Genomic DNA, 15,000 nt, shown 5'->3' on the forward strand with positions numbered 1-15,000 from the left:
GTAGGAGATAAGATTTTAATTAGTGGTTTTGTAAGGTTGGGTAGGAGTGCTTCTTGTCTCCATCAAGGGCTGACGTGTTGCATGCTGAGTGAGTGTTTAAATATATTTGTAGGAGATAATATTTTAGTGGTTCTCTTCCCCAACAAGGGGTTAACACATTGAAAGATTGTTGTGGGTGAGAGTAACGGTGAAAGTTGTGTGCCTTGTCTTGGTACATGTAAGAGATAAGCTATAATAAGTGTATTTGTAAGGTTAAGACAGTAGTGTTTCTCTTCCCCAACAAAGGTTAAGGTGTTGAAAGAGTGTTGTGAGTGTGAGGTGAGTGTGAAAGCTGTGTGCCTTGCCTTGCTATGCGTTTGTATATTTCTCATAGCACTTTCCTGCCAGACCACCTGTGTGTGTGTGTGTGTGTGGTGTTTGTGTGGTGTGTGTGTGTGTGTGTGTGTGTGTGTGTGTTATATATAAAATGCAAATAAATAACTACATTTCTCGACTGATGGGAGAAACACACTTTTAAAAGGCTCTATTCGAAGTAGCACAGGTTTTTAAGGATGTTTTTTTATGGTTTTAGTGACAAATTAACAACATTCTCACATTACTGTCAGGAGAAACACTCACAAAAACCTCTGCTAATCATCTTTGTGGCCTTTGGAATCAATCGTGAGAGAGAGAGAGAGAGAGAGAGCTAAACCAATTCAACTTGATATGAGAGAAAATCTAATTATCTTCCATTCCCACAGAACCGTCACCCCAAACAATGAGTGGTGGAGGGTGCGTTCTGCGTTGACAGCCAGCATGAGCGGGTGACAGGAGGTGCTGTGAGACGCATGACAGCTTTAGTGACAAGTTCATGCAGGCAGTGGTGCAATATTATTCCCTCAACACTCTCATTCACTTTGAGGGCTTGGAAACCACAGTGCCTTCAGATTTGTGGAGAAGTGTGTGTGTGTGTGTGTGTGTGTGTGTGTGTGTGTGTGTTGTGTGTGTGTGTGTGTTTTTGATAGTTATATTAGTTGTTTAAATCATGCTGGGCTAATATCTATCCCTCTATCAATGTGTTTATGTGTGTGTGTGTTTACCTATTGCACGAGACAGGGGAAGAGGGAAGAGGAGGAGAGGAGAGGTGCTTGGGAGATGAAAATGTATTTGTGTGTATGTGTGTATGAATATTTTCCCTATCATACACAAAAACACCCTTGAAATCCTATATATATCTTGCCATAGAACACACTTACTCTCTCCCACGTGCCCACTCCCTCTCTCCCACCCCTCTCACCCTCCCACACACCTGTATACCGCGTCCTGCAGCCTCAATGCACTCACCCCTTCTTTTCCAGCCATGGGTGCCTTGCCTCCTCGCACCACCACCACAAGCACCACCACTCCTGCCATCACCTACAAGGGGGAGACTGTGATGTGGCTGCAGGTGGATAGGTGAGACATTGTTCTGGTGTTGGTGTGTGGTGTTGCATTACCTTGAAATCCACAGGCCTTCCACAGCCTTCCCACTGGTCTCCTTGTCCTGTCCTCCTCCACACAGCATCCACAGGCCTTCCACAGCCTTCCCACTGGTCTCCTTGTCCTGTCCTCCTCCACACAGCATCCACAGGCCTTCCACAGCCTTCCCACTGGTCTGCTTGTCCTGTCCTCCTCCACACAGCATCCACAGGCCTTCCACAGCCTTCCCACTGGTCTCCTTGTCCTGTCCTCCTCCACACAGCATCCACAGGCCTTCCACAGCCTTCCCACTGGTCTCCTTGTCCTGTCCTCCTCCACACAGCATCCACAGGCCTTCCACAGCCTTCCCACTGGTCTCCTTGTCCTGTCCTCCTCCACACAGCATCCACAGGCCTTCCACAGCCTTCCCACTGGTCTCCTTGTCCTGTCCTCCTCCACACAGCATCCACAGGCCTTCCACAGCCTTCCCACTGGTCTCCTTGTCCTGTCCTCCTCCACACAGCATCCACAGGCCTTCCACAGCCTTCCCACTGGTCTCCTTGTCCTGTCCTCCTCCACACAGCATCCACAGGCCTTCCACAGCCTTCCCACTGGTCTCCTTGTCCTGTCCTCCTCCACACACCATCCACAGGCCTAACCTAACCAACCTAACCTAACGTAACCTAGCCTAACCTAACTTAACCTAACCTAACCTTACACCCACAGGTTCGGAGGCCTCCAGAGAGCTGCCCAGAGTGAAGCTTGTGGTATAGAGGGACAGCCGCTGATTATCAAGCTTATGGAGTGACTGGAAGAAAGTGGGAGGAGCCTGGAGGGAGTGGTGGAGGTACAGTACTTGGAGAAAATCCCTCCGCCATGATGACTGGGTGTCTGCTGTACAGGCCACTGACCAATGGTGAGAGAGGGAGGGAGACTGGCTAATGGTGGATGAGAGAGAGAGAGAGAGAGAGAGAGAGAGAGAGAGAGAGAGAGAGAGAGAGAGAGAGAGTCTTGATAAATAATATTGGGCACAAGCTTCACCACTGGGTCGACTGTGAGGGCCGCGTTCTTCTGCTAGGGAAGTATTGGCTGGTTGGTGGCCGCGGCTGTTCACACACTCTTTCTTGCTGCGGCTGGCATGCTGTTCTGTCCTCTCTTCTTCCTGGAATTGCTGTCTGAGGTGTGTGTGTGTGTGTGTGTGTGTGTGTGTGTGTGTGTGTGTGTGTGTGTGTGTGTGTGTGTGTGTAGAAGCCACCATCATCAACCACAGCAGGTGATAATGATGGTTCCTGCTTTCATCCTCATTGGGGCTAGCCAGACCAACCTGGGGCTGTACTGGGGTGACGCTGTGTGCCTCAGGTGTATCTGGAAGGCTGGGATAGTGAGAAGGTAACAATTAAAAAGGACTAGTGTACACTTAAACCATTACAAACACTATGTAATGCTGGTATACACACACAAACACTGGTTTACACATAGAGACATATACAAACACTTGCTATGGTTTGTATACTCTTAGAAACACACATAAACTCTTAATAAGTCTAGTATACACACAAACTTGTATACAAACACTAGTATATATTTAGAGACACGTCCAAATCTTTGCTAAGTCTGATATAAACACACAAACACATAAGAGATGCTGGTATATGCTTGGAAATCTATACACACATTAGGTAAGACTAGTATACACAAATCTATACATATATTAGGAATTTATTGAATGATTGAGATGATTAGTACTCTCTCTCTCTGTCTCTCTCTCTCTTTCTCTTTCTCTTTCTCTTTCTCTCATATCCTTAGTCTGTCTCTCAAATTTTCTCTTTTAATCTCTCCCTCTCTGTCTGTCTGTATCTCTGTCTGTCTGTCTGTCAGTCTGTCTGTCTGTCCCACACCTCAGTACACCCTTCCTGTCTTCATACACTTTAGTACACCCTTCCTGTCTGCCCCTGGACCTTAATACACCCTGTATCACCCTTGCATCTCATTAAACTATCCCTATTTGTCCATCTCAATAAACCCTGTCTAATTTCCCTGTCCTGCTGTTTGTCTCATCTTACTACACCCTGTCTCTCCCTGCTTCTTGTTGCACCCTTCCTTTCCCCTACTCCTCAATACTCCCTTCCCACCCTGTGTCATGTGTATATATTTAAATATTTATATTCATTTGTGGCATTCTTCATGTGTTTTGGTCATTTTTGGGTGTGTTTGGGTGTGTTTTGGGGTGTTTTGGTCAGTTTTGGATGTGTTTTGGGATGTTTTGGGGTGTTTTGGGGTGTTTTTGTCTGTTTTGATGAGTTTGGGTGTGTTTTGAGGTGTTTTATGTGTTTTTTTGGTATTTTTAAGGAGTTTGGGTGTGTTTTGGGTGGCTACAGGTGTGCTGTGGGTGGATAAGACTGTTTCTGGGTGTTTAAGTGGGTGTGGATGTGTTTTGGGGTGTTTTGGATGTGTTTTGGGGTGTAGAGAGGTAGACGTGATGTGTGCAGGGTGTCTCAGTCCCTGGATGGGTGTAGGAGTGCGTGGTGGTGCTGTCTAGGTCTTGTGGTGTGGGAGTGCATGGAAAGGAACAGATAATTTAGGGCAGTTTATCATATTTAATTATTTTGTTTATTAATTTATTTACTATTATCATTATTTTTATTGTTTTTAAAGGGGGGTTAATTTTTACGTTCATCTTTTGTGTTCGGGAGTGGTTAGTGCTGTTGACAAAAAAATGGAGATCGTTTTATTTTTTAGTGTGGAAATTGTCGCAGTTTGTCAGGTGTTGATTGGTGTTGAGAGTCGCAGGTCCCGTCTAGCCCTCTGTCATAAAATGAACAATAAAGGGTTGATTTTCACTGATAGTTTATTTCCTTTAACGTAAACATGTAATGATATAGTTTTGTCTGTGTCTCCTGATGGTATGGCACTCTTGGCTAATATTTAACTAATTATATTCATGTCATTATATGAATAACTAATAACAATTCACTATCCTGCAGGTACTGTCAAGTCTATCGAAACATCAGCACGTCAATTGAGAGTCATGGATTTCAAGAGATTCCGATTTATTGCTGCTTCCTTCTCAATTTTAATAGTTCAGATAGGCATTGCGGGCACTGCTATTTACGAAGAACTGGAGGGTCACAGAAAGAAAGGGATGTTATATTCGTAATCTACGCAAAAAATAACTCTAGAAAAACAAACCACAGCATCTCTATTCATCCATTCTGTGTGTCTTCTCTTCTCTCTCTCTCTCTCTCCACTCTTAATGCTGCTGTGGGTCTCTGGGCTGGAGTACATCACAGAAAGATTGACACAGACTTATATATGAGAGGATGTTGTCTGTAACTATGCTATGGGGACATTGCAAGTTTGTGGGCTGTAGTCAATGAATAAGTGTGTCCTCTATAGCATACTTAAAAACCACACACACACACACACACACACACACACACACACACACTCTCTCTCTCTCTCTCTCTCTCTCTCTCTCTCTCTCTCTCTCTCTCTCTCTCTCTCTCTCTCTCTCTCTCTCTCTCTCTCTCTCTCTCTCTCTCTCTCTCTCTCTCTCTCTCTCTCTCTCTACCTAACAATTGCACCTTAGTAGAAAAACACACACAGGAAGTTTATGCAAGTTTTTATCCTTATATGAAATGTTGCTAGTGTTAACATATAAAATTGTATTGCATCAAACCCCCATACATTACTGTCTCTATCCAGTATGAGACCGGTGTTCAGGATAACAAGAAGCCGGCATTGCTCAAGCTGACCACATTTCATCCATTTATACATACTTTTTATTATTAAAGCTTATCTTGTAATTATTGCTGAAGACATTGACTCATTTATTTATTTATTTATGACTTAGAACTATGATAAAGCTATGGATTGATATAATTCCTGATTTGTTTCCATTCTTGTCTCCGCTTGTCCATCCCTGAGTGGTCAGAAGCGGTGCTCCACTGATGATGTGGAAGCCTGAGACAGCCAATCATTTAATGGGCTAGGTTACCTTTTGTCAGCAGTCTTCTGTGTGTCACTCACTACGTTTGGAAATGTTTACCTGTTCTATTTAATTTGTTGGTTATAATAATGTTTATGGTCAATAAACTATTTATAAAACTATTTATCTGTGTCAGTATGATAAAACCAGTTATTGTTATTATTATTATTATTATTATTATTATTATTATTATTATTACACATTTTCCTCCTTGTATTTAAATATTATTATTATTATTATTATTATTATTATTATTATTATTATTATTATTATTATTATTATTATTATTACACATTTTCCTCCTTGTATTTAAATATTATTATTATTATTATTATTATTATTATTATTATCATGCATTTTTCTTGTATATAAATAAAATATTGTAACTGATTATTATCTTTTTTTTATCATTCATGTAGACTCAAACTCTCTCTCTCTCTCTCTCTCTCTCTCTCTCTCTCTCTCTCTCTCTCTCTCTCTCTCACGAATAAAATGACTGGTGAGGAACTCTAATCATTAAAGTGCTAAAAATTCCATTAAACCACGAGAAATAAATTATTAAGCCGTTCATTGCAAGGGCCACAGTCAGAAAGTGAAAAAATAAAAAATAAAATTCCTTAAATACCGAGGCTAAGTAAAACATAAGGAATTAGACAAATGATAATTAATAAACACATAAGGAATAATTAATAAACAAAAATAAAGTCAGGAAGACTATTATAATTATTGCAAGGAGACAATATGTATGTATATGTAATTCGAGGTTAAAATGGCTCAAATCTGGTCAAAAAAAGCACATCAATAGTATGCCATAAGTGAAGGTGTTCCTCAAGGCAGGGAAGGTGGGGGGGGGGGGGGTGGCAATGAATAGGGGAGGGGCTATGAACTATTGGGGGGTAACAGTCCCAATGACTATTAATTAATGACGCATCCAATTTAGCGTGTGTTAATTTTCGCGTTGTGATAATCTAAAGGTTTTCTCGCGTTTTTTTTATTATTTCTTTATTTATTTTATTTTATTTATTTATTTTATTTGGCAGGTGTTATAGTTGTTGAGTATTTTAAAAATTTCCCCTCAGATTTTCCCCTTGACCCCAAAACTTTCCTCTCACCCTAAATTGATTCCCTTAACTTTTTTTTCGTTTTTTTTTTCTTTCTATTTTTTTCAGTTAATTTTCCCTCTATTTTCAAAAGAGCCTAAAAAAATTCCCTCTAATTTCCCCTTGGCGCGAAGTTTCCCCTTGGTCTTAATATATTTCCTTAACTATTGGGTTTTGTAGGGTGTAAGGAAGACGCAGTGCTTCCTTAAGACCTTTATTCCCTGGACTGCCTCGAGAGCGGCAGAGCGTACAGTGGTGCCGGGAGGGCCAACATATCGTACCGTATGCGATAGATATAACAGCTATATCCTACATCTCCCCCCCAGTTAAACATATGGTAAATAGCATATGGGCTTAACGGAAATACATAATGGATTATAGAATAAACAGCCGAAAGAAGGATATACATGAGGCAACATAAGTTGGCATGCTTCCACCTGAGAAACATAAGATTCCTTAATAACATTGCATAAATAAAACAGGTTGTACAAGGGATTATACCAATAATTACAATTAAGGTGGAGAGGACTCGTCGTAGTCGGCTAACCACTGGGGACGACGAGAAGTCCTCCGTGGGCGTGATGGGGTTGACTGCCGGGGCTGTGGGGTGGGGCTGGTTGCGGGTGTGGGTCCCGCGTGAGACGGTGCGGGGCTGGCGAGGGTTGCCCCCCGTTTCACCCTCAGGTGCCGACGGTTGCGGAGCGACAGACGGCCACTACCATCCAACCTGACGGTATATTGGCGGTGTGGGAGTGCCTCAGCTACCACTCCACTCCTGTCCCATACCTTAGTCATCTGGTTCTGCACCCACACTCTAGAGCCCGGGGAAAGGGGTTCAAGGGTTCTGACTGGCCCCTGGCGTTCCACCCTCTCGTCCCCAGACCGGGCCATGGCTAACTCCCTACGTCGGAGGGCCCATCGCCAGTGCTGGTCCACCTTGTAGTTACACCGGGCTGTGGGGACGCCGTCTCTGAGGTGGCGGCCCGTGGCGAGCTGAGCGGGTGAGCTGTCAGCCCCTCGCAGGGGCGTGTTGTGGTACTGTAGGAGAGCGGCCGACAGCTTGTCCGTGTCGAGGCTGCCGGTGGGGGCCAATGTTAAGTCGTAGCATCCTCTTAGCGGACTTGACTGCCGCCTCGGCTCGGCCATTGGACTGGGGGTAGTGGGCTGACGAGACACGCACTCTAACCCCCCAGCGCCTGAAGAAGTCTTGCATCTCCTCACTTACGAGGTTGGTGCCGCCGTCCGTAGACACCTCCTCTGGTGCCCCCCAGCGAGCGAAGAAGCGGCGGAAGTGAGCCATGAGTTTACTGGAGGAGGCACTACTGGGGAGGTGGCCGATCTCCAGCCATCCTGTGAGCCTGTCGGCGTACACTAAGTAGGTGTTGCCCTCGAGCTGGAACAGGTCCGTCACTGTGCACTGGAAGGGATACTCTGGTGGCGGGGTGATGACTAGGGGCTCTGGTGACTGGGGAGGGGGCGTGGGCGTTGCAGGCTGAGCATGTCGACCGCAGGTGCTGAAGGTCCCCGTCCATACCGGGCCAGTAAACCGACTGGCGGGCCCTGCGGAGCATGGAGTCAAGCCCCTGATGACCCGCGTGGAGGTGAGTGGCCACCTGCTGGCGTAGGGGCTCGGGAATCACCAGCCTAACGGACCCCTGGTCGAAGGTGTACGTGACCAGTCCCTGAGACACTGACAGTCTGTCTCTGACCCCGTAAAACTGGCGGAGGCAAGCCACTTCTCGGGACCTCTGCGGGCTCCAGGTCACCCGTCAGGACCTTTGGCCACCAGCAGCTGGTATACTGGGTCGTCTGCGGCAGCGCTAGTGACTGACGCCTCATCCAGTGTGATGCAGCCGTTGTCGGTAAGGGGCGGCCGTGGTAGCCGCCGCTGTAGCCACCTCCAAATCCACGGCGAGGTTCTCGTCGCAGCTGTCTGGTGAAGTTGCGGAGGGCAGGGTAACGGGACAGGAAGTCTGCAGCACAGTTGCGCTTCCCTGATAGATACTTGACGGCGAACCTATACTGCAGCGTCTTCTCCTTCAGCGCGAAGAGCCTGGGGTTAACGATGTCCTTCAGTGCCCTGTCCCCCAGGAGCCTCACTAGGGGGCGGTGGTCGGTGACCAGCACCAGGTTTGGGCACCCCAGCAGGAACAGGCGTGCCTTCCGCAGGCACCATACCACCGCAAGGGCTTCCCCCTCAACTGAGGCGTACCCAGCCTCGGCCGCTGACAGGTGCCGGCTGCCGCAGAGCGCAAGACGCCACCCGCTCCTACAGCAGAAGGGAGCCTCCGCCGTCCCGCACCCGCAGTGCTGCTGGAGGACCACGAAACCGATACCCTCCTTGCTGAAGTCGGTCATGGCAATAGTGGGCCTGGAGCGGTCGTAGAATGCCAGCCCGTCCTTGGCCAGCTGGCAGACCGTCTCCTTAGCTTGCTGGAATTTTTCCTGTAGGTGTTCGTCCCAGTACACTCGTTTACCCTGCGGTCTCTTCAGTAGGTCTCTGAACGGCTCCATGATGGGGGCAGTGGCGATGAAGGGAGCCAGCTGGTTCACGAACCCGAACCACGACCTGATGTCGGTCAGGGTGGGCTTGGCTGGCATGCTGAAGTCCCGCACTGCTGCCAGACGCTCGTCGGTGGGTTTGTAGGACTCCCAGCCCACATGAAAGCCCACGAATTCCACTTCCCTCCGGCCAAACCGGAACTTCTCGGGCTTCAACGTAATGCCCTGCCTGGCACACGCCTCCAGCAGCTCGTAGGCGTGCCAGAATGCCCCCTCCACGGACTCGTCGTGTAGGAGGGTGTCGTCGATGCACTTAAACTTGCGTTGGATGTCCACTAGGGGGGCGTCGTCGAAGCGCTTGGTGTAGGCGTCAGGGGCCGCGCAGTGGCCCATGGGGGTCCGCCGGTACCTGTACCGCCCCCAGGGTGTGATGAAGGTGGTGAGTTTCCGGCTTTCCTCTTCCAGTTCCACCTGATGGAAACCCCAGTGGGCGTCGGCGACGGTCTTGAACGTGTGGGCAGGGATGGCCGCCACCATGTCGAAAGGGGTGGGCGTGTGGTGCGTCTCCCGGAGGCAGACGGCGTTAAGCTTCTGATAGTCGACCGTGCGTCGCGGCTGGCCCGACTTCTTTGCCACGACGACCATCCTGGCACACCACCTTGTCGCCTCCCCGGCTGGGACCGGCTCGATGACTCCCATGCGTACGTCCTCGTCCAGCTGTTTCTTTACTTCCGCCTCCCAATGACGTGGTACGGGGGCCGGGGTGTGGCAGGTGTGAGGTACGGCGTCGGGGAGCAGGTGGATACGCGTGTGGCTCCACCTGCCATGACAGGGAGTGGGCAGCGGCCTACGTTGAAGGTTGATGATGAGAAATGGCGAAGGAGCCACTCCTCCAGGCGGCCCACGTTCTCCTCCAGGGGTGGCAGGGGGATGGCCGCGGGTCTTGTCGGCGCCTCCGTCAGGCCAGGCTGGCGAGCGGGCGGCGCCTGGGATGCGCCCGCCGCAACCTGTGTGTGACGGGGAAAGTCCCGGGGCACGAGTCCAAGCTCCATGCACGTACTGAGTGAGAGGAAGAGGTGACGTGCAGAGTCCACAAAACAAATCTCCTGGGTGGACGAGCGGCCCCCGTGGGATATGGTGCACACTGCAGAGCCCAGCAGCTGGAGGGGCATGTTGGCGATGTCTCTCAGGCCAGCCCGACGCTTCAACTGCGTAGGCCGTAAAGAGAGGGAGGTGAGAAGCCCCCTGCCGCCCACACACACCTGGGCCCCTGTGTCGGCCACGGCCATCACCTCGCACGTTGCACGCCCCCCACTGGTGACGGAGACGTGGAGCGTCGGGTGGGGGCACGGAGCGGTGCCAGCCACCAGCACGGCCCCAGACGTCAGCCTGGGGGACCGAGACAGCCGCCTCCAAGCCTGGGTTCGTTGATCTCCTCCCGCCGCTGCGACACATTTTCTCGACATGTCCGGGTTTCCCACATTTGGTAGCAGTTCAGCGACCTGGCGGGGCAGTGTACTCTCCCAGGGGCGTGAGTACCTCCACAGTTGCCACAGGGCTTCTCGACGGGGGTGTGGGGGCGGTTGGCGGGTGGGCGCGTGCGCACCGAGGCTTGGCGCGGGGTGGCGGTGTGCTCCAGCTACCACCTCCTGTGCCACGTCTGGCAACGGCGCGTCAAGCTCAGCCCCCGCCACTTCCCGCGTAAAACTCCCGCCAAAGTTGGCGTCCCTGGCAGCGGATTCAAATGTAAGGCAGAATGTTCGTAGCTTATCAACACTGGTAAACTGTTTACACAACTGGAATACCTCTCTCTTCATCACCGGATCGCTTATGCCGCCCATCAACTTCCGCAGCAGCATGTATTCCGCCAAATCATCACCACACGAAGGGCACTGAAACCCGCAGTCGGCGGCAGTCTGGGAACACTGGCCTGAAGAAGTCCGAGACTGACTCACCGGGCGCCTGACGGCTACTGAAGAAGGTGCTCCACACGGCCGCCTGGTTGGTTCCCTTCAGTACCAGGTTCTCGATGGCGTCCAGTGCCTCGGTCGTCGACAGGGCCTCCCATTGCAGCATGGTGTACCTTGTGTCCAGCGTGCGTTGCAGGGCCGGTGTGCAGAGAAGGCGGATGTGTAGCACGGCCTCCGGCGCGCCCCATTGGTACAGCCTAACCCAGCACTCGGCAGACCTCCTCCAGGAACGAAACGAGGCTGTGGACATCTCAGCCTCACACTTCTCCGGCGTGGCAGAGGTCGGGACTCTGGAGGCAGGCGACCGGCGTGCAAGGGCTTGTTGCATGGCCATCAGCGCCTGCTGCATCTCCAGTGTGGTGGCGAGATGGCTGCTGGGGACCCCAGGTGTCCTGGGAGCCCTTGACGTGGTTGTGTGGAAGCGGGGCCGGCCAGCCATGGTTACTCCAATCACTGCGCCATGTAAGGAAGACGCAGTACTTCCTTAAGACCTTTATTCCCTCGACTGCCTCGAGAGCGGCAGAGCGTACAGTGGTGCCGGGAGGGCCAACATATCGTACCGTATGCGATAGATATAACAGCTATATCCTACACCTCTCAGGCTCCCTCCATCGCCACGCACCAATATTTTCCTCCCCACCCTTAATTCTCTCTCTCTCTCTCTCTCTCTCTCTCTCTCTCTCTCTCTCTCTCTCTCTCTCTCTCTCTCTCTCTCCTATTTCTAAAACAACCCCCTATAGTGAAGTACAGAGAGAGAGAGAGAGAGAGAGAGTGTTAATAGGGTTGCCTTTGAAGTCTGAGGATGAAAAAATAGGAAACAAAAATAAAGAAAGGGAAAAAAGGAAAAAAGAAAGGATGAAATAAGGAGTAAGGGAATAAATAGTTGTATTATAATCATCACCATCATCTCCACTCCCCTATCTACCAATTTAACAATGAGAATTTGGTTCGGCCGGGTCAAGTCCGCGACGACTCAAGACCGTAGGTGATTCAGATCCGGGAAGCCAACAACAAAACGGTTAGCAGTTTGGCACACAGGAAATAGAACCGTTTGCAACCCTAACAGCTCATCTGCAATGTGACGTACAGTACAATATGGACACGTCGTGGGCTCGTGGGCTGACGCGCGGCACGCCACCCGCCACCACCAGTCACCTTGCGGGCACATGTCTGAAACGTTACGTGATCCTCAATGACTTTCCATACTGTTTAGACATAGATTCGCTGCGTCGCTATGCCTGGGTCACGAGGCTTAACAACAACAACAACAGCAGCAGCAGCAGCAACAAGTCTGTGTGAACTAACCAAAGGAATTTCGTGAGAGGCGAGACGTTCTCACTGAACTTAATGAAGCAGAACTCACCGACACAGAGATTAGACCGCGCTGGCATTGTTTTTTGTCACAGCCTCGGTGCGACCAGTGCTTTTGAGACCAACAAAGCACTCTCTCCACAGATGTTCTTTAAAAAGCCTCATTGAGTGGCAAGACTCTCCTTGAGGCTCTTGTCTGCAGCAGGGGCAGCTGTGCCCAAGGTGTTGGCGTGGTTGTGGCGATACAAACGCGACGCTGGAGTGGTAACTGCCTCTTATTGTTGACGTTGAAGGATGCACTCTGGCGGCACATCTTGTTTTAGGCACTAATTTTCTATATTTGAAAGAGATACAGCGTAATTATGACATAAAAAATACGTAATATATATTTTTGCTTTTTTAATTCCTTTCCCTATTAATTAATGTACATTTTATATGCATATCTGCTATTTCTTGGAGCTAGCGGAGTCAGCCGTAACTAATTCACTCATTGCTATGACAGAGGTCATGAAAACTCAGTCCCTATAATATAAAGTTATTAATTTTTCATAGTTATGTGCAGAATGATGACTTTTAGATAAACACCAATGCGTTTGTGAGTACCAAGCGTTCAAGCCGCGTCAGGCGACTGATGGACTAACCGACCATCATTAACACCACCCGTACAGACACCGATCATTTTCACCTGCCACTGAATACACTATGCGAGTACCCACGCCTCAAACACACACACACACACACACACACACACTACTTCCCCGACAAGTGAGAGGATCTTACCTTTTCGAGTGATAAAATGAACAATTTCCTCTACACTTTCAAGAATACCAGTCGGTATTAGCCTAAATCCACCAATTCAATGAAACTGTCCTGATATAATTATATGATCTTTCGTAACTTAAAGTCACTATTTCACTAATCACACTCCACAATACCGTTATTTTCCGTCACTGATGTTTGATGATAAAAACGGATATGCCTACATATACCGAATTTGTATTGCCACAATATATAATTTACTATGTGAGTTAATATCGGAATACATGAACCGGAACTCAATTCCAGTTCATATATATATATATATATATATATATATATATATATATATATATATATATATATATATATTATATATACACGCAATTACAGATGTTTGATGATAAAAACGGATAATGCCTACATATACCGAATCTGTATTGCCACAATATATAATTTACTATGTATGTTAATATCGGAATACATGAACTGGAACTTAATTCCAGTTCATATATATATATATATATATATATATATATATATATATATATATATATATATATATATATATATATATATATATATATATATATATATATATATCAGCATTTCATAGGTATAGAAATATGGGTAAGAAAATATATCTGTAAATTCAGGTGTTCATTTATTAAGCAGTACATAATTATGCTACTTGAAAACATGAAATAAAAGTAGGTTTTGTTAAAAGGTATCCATGATGGACTGTGCACTGGGTTGTATCAGTCAAACAGCCTTTGAACCAGGAATGTGCCATAATGATGCAGTTTTTGCAGAAGTATACTGCGGTTGACACTACAAAAGCCTCTGGAGAAGATTGACAATGCTGATAATTTGTCATCAAGAGATTATTAGAGATGGGAGGGAAATTGATTTAGAACATGATAGGTGTTATGATAATGCACAGTTCATCATGGGTACAAGGGATTTTTGTTCTTTGTATCAAAACAGGGACTTAAATTCACTTTTCCTGAAAATCTCTCACACTCATTCACCTCCTGTTTGTTTTGAAGAGAGAGAGAGAGAGAGAGAGAGAGAGAGAGAGAGAGAGAGAGAGAGAGAGAGAGAGAGAGAGAGAGAGAGAGAGAGAGAGAGAGAGAGAGAGAGAGAGAGAGAGAAAATAAATAAATAAATAAAAAACCACTGTAGGCCACTTCATTCACAATGCCCAAAGAACTCGGCAACATGTAATGTAATGCTTACTTGATGCCAGCCATGAGAGAGAGAGAGAGAGAGAGAGAGAGAGAGAGAGAGAGAGAGAGAGAGAGAGAGAGAGAGAGAGAGAGAGAGAGAGAGAGAGAGAGAGAGAGAGAGAGAGAGAGAGAGAGAGAGAGAGAGAGAGAGAGCATCCAGTCAACAAGGCCATGGGAATAAAAATTATTAGTAAATGAGAGATGAAAGGATGGTGATAACAAGTGATAAATTAATGAGAAATGGAAGGATGGTGACAAGTGGATGGAAAAATTATGATAAATGAATGAGAAATGAGAGAATAATGATGATGGTAATGAATGGAATGTATGTAACCAAACCTAACCCAACTAAACAGTGTCAGTGCAGGAACTGTCAGTGTCAGGAACAGCATTGACAAGAGCAGGAACACTGGAAATGATAAAGAAAGGAACAGACACACCGACAGAGTTCCCTGCAGTGGTGTTCGCACATCAACTGGATGAGGGCATGCCAGAGATAACCAGGGAGTCTGTGCCAGTCTTGGTATCTCTGGAAATGAGTAGAAATGATATACAGCATTATGACAAAGAGGCTGAGAGGGACAAGTCACCGCACCTGACCAGATTCATCTAAGGGTGCCGATTGACTGATTGCTAGCTATTCACTTCATAGCCAGGAAATACCAGAATTTTGAAAAGCAACTCATGTAATCTATAAGAAACATGAA

At 47.5% G+C, this 15,000-nt stretch overlaps 1 protein-coding gene and 1 long non-coding RNA gene across 7 annotated transcripts in view; one reads left to right on the forward strand and one right to left on the reverse strand.

Annotated features, from left to right (window-relative positions):
- Window positions 1-5,816, forward strand: part of LOC135097839 (small ribosomal subunit protein mS31-like) — a 26,554-nt gene extending 20,738 nt beyond the window's left edge. For 3 of the 6 annotated variants that reach the window (XM_063999926.1, XM_063999961.1, XM_063999953.1), the window contains 2 exons: window positions 1,338-1,434; window positions 2,164-5,816. The gene's annotated coding sequence lies outside the window, so the exon portion shown is untranslated. Of the gene's footprint in view, window positions 1-740; window positions 818-1,337; window positions 1,435-2,163 lie in introns of those variants that run through there. The other 3 variants (XM_063999929.1, XM_063999939.1, XM_063999948.1) reach the window with 3 other exon arrangements.
- Window positions 5,817-13,715: 7,899 nt separating this feature from the next.
- The window catches only part of LOC135097893 (uncharacterized), a 2,357-nt gene continuing 1,072 nt past the window's right edge, over window positions 13,716-15,000 (reverse strand). Inside the window, exon 2 of the long non-coding RNA XR_010266318.1 lies at window positions 13,716-14,822. This is a non-coding gene — a long non-coding RNA (uncharacterized LOC135097893). The remainder of the gene's footprint in view (window positions 14,823-15,000) is intronic.

Source organism: Scylla paramamosain, chromosome 4, assembly GCF_035594125.1.
Source record: "Scylla paramamosain isolate STU-SP2022 chromosome 4, ASM3559412v1, whole genome shotgun sequence".
NCBI classification, from domain to species: Eukaryota; Metazoa; Arthropoda; class Malacostraca; order Decapoda; family Portunidae; genus Scylla; species Scylla paramamosain.